The sequence below is a fragment of the Eptesicus fuscus genome, chromosome 8 (assembly GCF_027574615.1).
Source record: "Eptesicus fuscus isolate TK198812 chromosome 8, DD_ASM_mEF_20220401, whole genome shotgun sequence".
Classification (NCBI taxonomy): Eukaryota; Metazoa; Chordata; class Mammalia; order Chiroptera; family Vespertilionidae; genus Eptesicus; species Eptesicus fuscus.
In genome coordinates, this window is record NC_072480.1 from 38,316,896 (window position 1) to 38,323,996 (window position 7,101).

The following is a 7,101-nucleotide window of genomic DNA, read 5'->3' on the forward strand; positions in this document are numbered from 1 at the left end:
CTATTAGTGGTTATTTTTACTTTAGAATGCGAAGTATATACTGCACAAAATGTGATGCTTGAATGAACCAACTGGTGGTGGTGTTAACATTCAGAGACAACGGGTGAATATTTTTAAAAAATTAACAGCAAAGAGAAAATATTTGCCTTAAAACTTGCCCTTTGAATTCTGAACCATGTAGTAAATATAAAGTTTTACATAAGTATTGTGAAAAAAGATGTGTAAGAATATCATTTCTGCCTCTCTATGCTTATTCCAATGATCTCAATGAGGAGGCTGATAAAATAATAATTTAAAAATTTATGTGGCAGTACAAAACATTTCAATGCGAGTTCACAGGCTTCCTCACTTTCTATTTATTTTTCATTCAGTTATCACCCTCCTTTACCTTCCTGGGAGGGTGAATGTTCTATCTCATGTAGTAAAGAGAGAAAAGGGAGTAAGAGAACAAAGGTCTCCAAACTAAGAGTGTTGGAGCTTGAAATGGGTGTCTCAGTGTATGTTCAATGAAAATTGTAGAAGAAATGGAGTTTTCAGAACTGTTAATATTGATAATTGATCTAGTTCGGCGATTTTCAATCTTTTTCATCTCATGGCATATACAAACTACTAAAATTCAGGGGCACATCAAGGAATATATATTTTTTGCCAATTGCCATGACTTTCATGGCAGGGTTCAGGATCTAAAGGGGGGGCTGACACACAAATGAAAATGCTATACAAGAATATGAATTTAGAAGGCATTGGGGGCCTCTTTCTTGAAGAGACAAACCAACTTTGGCCTGGTCCACTATTTATTTAATTGAATACACATTTTTCCTTTAGCAATGCATACAGGCATATCAAAGGTAAAGTTTGGTAAACAGTAAAAGTATTATCAGGTTAGGGAATTGCCTTGAGCCATTGAGCCCACAGCAGGGCAATATTATGCAGATTTTTCAGCCCTGCTGAATATCAAAGTCCATTGGCCTCCCAATGATTCTTTTTTGTATTAATATGCTAACTGCTGTTGGCTTTAGCCTCTGGCAGTCAATCTGACAAAAAGTAGGCATAATTTTGATTCATTCACACCCGACAGCTACTAGTATTGTTGTGTTGGCTGCTGCCATTTATTTGACAAGTTAAGAAAAAAGAGGTCAGTTTCCTTGACTAAATAGTCAAGTATTGCATGTTTTAAAAATTCTTGCAGCACACCAGTTGAAAATCACTAATCTAGTTGAATGCTGTTTAAAAAAAAAAAACACAACAAAACTATTCTGCAAAAACTGAGTTACATGTACTCATGATGGATTTATTAAAGGTAGAGATGTAGTTACATAACATTACATTACAAACTGCCAGAGGGCTGGTGCTGTACCTTATTTTTCATTATCATAAATTTTGGGCACTTAAAACAGGGTAAATATTTAACACTTTTAAAAAAATATCTTCATTGTTTAAAGTATTACATATAGTATTACACATGTCTCTTTTTCCCCCCATTGACTTCTCCCCAACCACTCTCACCCCCAAAGCACATACCCTCACCCCCTTTTGTCTGCTTATATGCATGCATGCAAGTACTTTGTTTGAGCTCTTACCCCCCCCCCCCCCCCCCTCACCTTCCCTCTGAAGTGTGAAGGTCTTTGTTCAATGCTTCTCTATCTCTGGATCTATTTTTGTTCATAGCCAGTTAGAGAAAGATAAATATCACATGGTCTCACTCATTTGTGGAATATAATGAACAACATTTAATGCTTTTCATTGAATACTAGAGGCCCGGTGCACAAAATTTGTGCACTGGGGGTTGTCCCTCAGCCCAGCCTGCACCCTCTCCAGTCTGAGACCCCTCGGACATCTCTATCACAATCTGGGACTGCTGGCTCCCAACCGCTCGCCTGCCTGACTGCCTGATCACCCCCTAACCACTCCCCTGACAGCCTGATTGACACCTAACTGCTTCCCTGCTGGCCTGATTGTCCCCAACTGCCCTCCCCTGCTGGCCTGGTCACCCGCAACTGCCCTCCCCTGCTGGCCTGATCACCCACAACTACCCTTCCCTGCTGGCCATCTTCTGGCAGACATATTTGACCACATGGGGCAGCCATCTTGTGCGAGGGTGTGAGGGTCAATTTCCATATTACCTCTTTATTATACAGGATAGCAGCTAATATCTTATTCTGATTCTTGTGTGATGGTGGTGGCATCTAACCTAATAATACCCAAACATGCAAATTGACCGCACCTTCGCTACGCCCACAGCCAATCAGAACGAACAAGATGGCGGTTAATTTGCATATGCGGGTGCTGAGCAGCCTGAGTCCTGTAAATGTCCTCCGGACCCAGGCCGCTCAGATCCTGTAGGCCTGCGCTTAGGTCCTGAGCGGCCTGGGTCCCATAAACATCCTCCGGACCCAGGCGGGATTGCTTAGGTCCTGAGCCGCGGGGACCCCAGCAATCTCCCTGGCCACTGGGAACCTTGGTGGGTGGGAACATTCCCGTGTCGCCATAGCGACGCGGGAATGTTTCCGCCCCCAAACACTTGCAGCAGTCTGGGGTCTGGGACCTAAAGCCACTCAGAGCCTGTAGGCCCGCGCTTAGGTTCTGAGTGGCAGGGGCCCCAGAACGCCCCCTGGCCACTGGGAGCCTTGGCGGGGCGGGAACATTCCCATGTCGCCATAGCGATGCGGGAATGTTCCCGCCCCCAAACACTTGCAGCAGTCTGGGGTCTGGGAAATATCCTTCAGACCCAAGCCTCTCAGATCCTGTAGGCCTGCGCTTAGGTCCTGAGCAGCCTGGGTCCCATAAACATCCGCTGGACCCAGGCCGATCAGAGCCTGTAGGCCCGCGCTTAGGTCCTGAGCGGCAGGGTCCCAGAATGCCCCCTGGCCACTTGGAGCCTAAGGGTGCAGGCGCCAAGGGGCTGGGTCCCGCAAACATCCTCAGGACCCAGGCCAGTCCAAGCCTGTAGGCCCCTTGCTTAGGTCCTGAGGGGCAGGGTTCCCAGAACGCCCCCTGGCCACTTTGAGCCTATAGGTGCAGGAGCCAAGGGGCTGGAGGCGGGGCGGGGTGGAAACATCCCCTGTCACCATTGTGCCCCCAGCCGCTTGGGAATGCTCTAGCACCAAGAGGCAGTTTGGGTCCACACCCCCAGCCTGGCGCACATGATGGGGGGCTGGCTGCTGGCCTCTGGGTTGTGTGGAGACCCTTGGGGGCCACCACTGCGTGCGGCCCAGGGGTCCCTGCATGCCCCCCAGCCTGGTGCCCATGGTCAGGGCTTATACAGGAGGCAACCAATCAAAGTGTCCCTCTCACATTGATGTTTCTCTCTGTCTCTCCCTCTCTCTTCCACACTCTAAAAATCAATGGGAACATACCCTCAGGTGAGGATTAAAAAAAAAAAAAAGCATATCCTATGAAAGACACATCTTGAAAATGCCTAAAGAAAGTTGTCATTTTTTCTTGGTGAAGGGACTGGAGTCTGTGTTGATGAAAACACCTTCGTGGCTGTGGTGACTGGTAGTGGCTGCAGCAGTGGGGTGATGGGGCCGGTGCCTTCCCCTGATCAGTCCAGTTGCCTCCCACAAAGGAGAGTGGGGAGCGGACCTAAGCCATCAGTAGGACATCCCCTGAGGGCACCCAGTATGTGAGAGGGGGCAGGTTGGGCTGAGGGACCCCCAACCCCAGTGCACGAATTTTGTAGAAGTATAAGTAGAGAAAGAAAACACATTTTTCCCTTCCTAGGTGCTGCCACTTATGCAAAAAAGTCAACGTACATCTATTAGGTACCTTTAATTAGCACTCTATAAAGCAATACAAATACATTTAAGTATAAAGAATGAAAAGAGATGCATCCCTGATTTTAAGGATTCCACAGCCTAAAAGGAAGATAAACATTTTTAGTTTATACGTTGAGAGTCCACCATCTGATAAAGAGTTTACTGACCACTGTTCCCTGGAGTATACAGGGTGGGGCAAAAGTAGATTTATAGTTATTCATATGGGAAGTAATACAATAATCCTACCTAATAAAAGAGTAATATGCAAATTGACCCTAACTCCGCTACACCCACAAGCCAATCAGGAGCAAATATGCAAATAAACCCAATCAAGATGGCTACAGCCACAGAGAGCAGGAGGGAGATTTGGGTTTCCCTGGTAACAAAGGAAGCCAAGTTTTCCGCCTGCCATTGCAGGCCTAAGCCTCCACTCAAGGCTACAAAGTTGCAATTATAGAAGGCAAGCAAATCCAAACAGAAATGGCAGCAGCCACTGAGCTAGAAAAAGCCTAGGAGGCAAGGGTTGCCCCAGGTGATGGAGGAAGCAAAGCTTCTGCAGCCCTGGCTGGCCTAGGCCTCCGCTCCAGGCTACAAAGTTTCAATTATAAAAAGGTACACAAACCCCAAAAGAAATGGCTGCCGTCCACGGAGCGAGCAGGAGGCTTGGCTCTGCTCCAGGCTACAAAATTTCAATTGTAGAAGATAAATAAATTCCAGATACCAAGGCCTCCTCTTGAGTTGCCAGGGGGCGTGGCCAGCCTGCAAACCACCACAGGCCCCTCGCTCAGGCCCAAGGGAACCCCCACCCTGATCCAGGGCTCCCTTTAGGACAAACCAGCCGGCCCCCACCCATGCACCAGGCCTCTATCCTATCTAATAAAAGAGTAATATGCAGATTGACCATCACTGCAACACACAATATAGCTGCCCCCATGTGGTCAAAGATCCTGCCCCCATGTGGACACAAGATGGCTAGTAGGGGAGGGCAGTTGGGAGGCACCAGGCCTGCAAGGGAGGACAGTTCGAGGCAATCAACCCTGCAGGGGAGTGCAGTTTGGAGGGACCAGGCCGGCAGAGGAGGGAAGTTGGGGGCAAACAGGCTGGCAGGGGAGCAATTAGTCATCAATCAGTCTGGCAGCGGAGTGGTTAGGGGGTGATGAGGCTGGCAGGCAGAAGCAGTTAGGGGCAATCAGGAAGGCAGGCAGGTGATCAGTTGGGAGCCAGCAGTCCTGGATTGTGAGAGGGATGTCTGACTGCCCGTTTAGGCCCAATCTGGGATCTGGCCTAAACGGGCAGTCAGACATCCCTCGAGGGGTCCCAGATTGGAGAGAGTGCAGGCTGGGCTGAGGGACACCCTTGCTCCATGCACAAATTTTGTGCACCAGGCCTCTAGTTAATAAATAATAATACAAGAATAAACTTTGTTTCAATAGTCACAACTGTAAACCTACTTTCCCCCAACCCTGTATACAACTACCATTTAAATAAAATGATTCGGCCTTGGAGGAGACAAGATTTATAGAGATGTTCTGAACTGACTTGTAGTCCAATCTGGACAGGGAAGAAATGCAAACCTTCATCATTTTGCCAACCTGAAAAGATGCAGTAGTAGCCTGCAAGGAAGGGGAATGGCCAAGTTTGTGTTCTAGGGATTTATGGATATGTGCTCTGTTGACTACACATTTATTTTGATATGTTATTGTTCATTGAAAAGGGTCCTTGCCTATTTCACTCTCCAGTGGTGAGGTCAGGAAGCTCGTTCCCGTGGGGTGGGTCTGGTAATCACTGACTCCTCTCAGGGAAAAATCTGTCATTATTACATCACAGCTAAATCAGCAGCAGCTTGGGTTAGACTTAAAGAGTAGGACACACTGATCAGAATTTCAGTCTCTTCTTTGGATTCAAATGCTAAGCTAAGGAATGACACTGCTACAGAGAAGTTTTTATTTTATAGCACACTCTACAGTGAGAAATTACATAATTAAGGAATAGGTTTAAAACAATTTATGTTGATATTCATCATAATGTCTATGATAATCCACCTTCACAGATTTACAAAAATTTTCTACTAAAATTTCTAGTTAATGTCATTTTAATGAAATACTATATTGAAATTATATTTTCTCATGTAATAAGTTGGATATACTTAACTGTACATTAAAATATTTTCATATGTCTGGCCAGTCTGACTTAGTTGCTTGGAATATCGTACCATACATGGAAAGGTAGTGGGTTTGATTCCTAGTCAGGATTACATACCCAGGTTGTAGGTTCCCATCCCCAGTCAGGATTCGTACAGAGGTAGCCAAGGTATCTCTCTCACATCAATGTTTCTCTCTACCTCTATCTCTCTATCTCTATCTCTATCTTTATTTCTGTCTCTGTCTCTGTCTCCGTCTCCATCTCCGTCTCCGTCTATGTCTCTGTCTCTGTCTCTATCTCTATCTCTTTGTATCTCTCCCTCCTTCCTCTCTAATATCAGTAAAATAAAATAAAAGACATATCCTTGGGTGAGGATTAAAAAAAGTTTTCTTATGTATAGTATGACATAAATTTTATTAAAATTATCTGTTAAAAAGATGAAATGTTTTGAATGTATTGTGATGCTCAATACATTTACTATTTACTGTAAATAGTCTTTGTTTCTTTTTGTCCATTTATAGATCTTTCCTCATGATTTTCAGAAAGGGCAGCCACCTAAAGGCTATCTGAATAAGTAATCCTCCACGAAAGTTCCAAATATCTTCTTAGCCGTGAGGGATCCTTAGGAGATCATCAGGTCTAAACTCATGGGGAAAGCTCCATTTATTGAATGCCAGAAGTCTCAGGCTCACAGGCCTCTTCTCTTGCATTATGCTCCATCATGCTCTTTCTATCCTCTGAAATGTAGCAATTCCACATAAGGTACTACATTCCTAAAATATTTTACCAAATGTCCTATAGCTTTAACCACTTTTGGGAAAGTTCCTTTTGTCTGATACTGACTGCACTCTCAGTGTGCCTTTCAGGTGAAGGCTTTTAAACACCAGTACAGATGAAACTAGTGTGGGTTTCCTCATTTCTCACTACATTTCTGAAACCTTTATCCTATTTCCTCCTATGAAAGATTTCGTTTCAATGAAGCACATGGTATGAAGTATCCCTTTCTATCCTATGTGAAACTTCATATTCAGACTTCTCCTTCATGATCATTCAGACATGAAAACCGTTGGAATCTGGCTCATAATAGTACTCCTCCCCACCCCTTCTGCTTTTATGCTGTGTATGACTTCAGATGCACACAGATGTTTAGTCCAGAAATGTGCCACACACATCCTTGGACCTTCTTATCTTCAAAAACCAA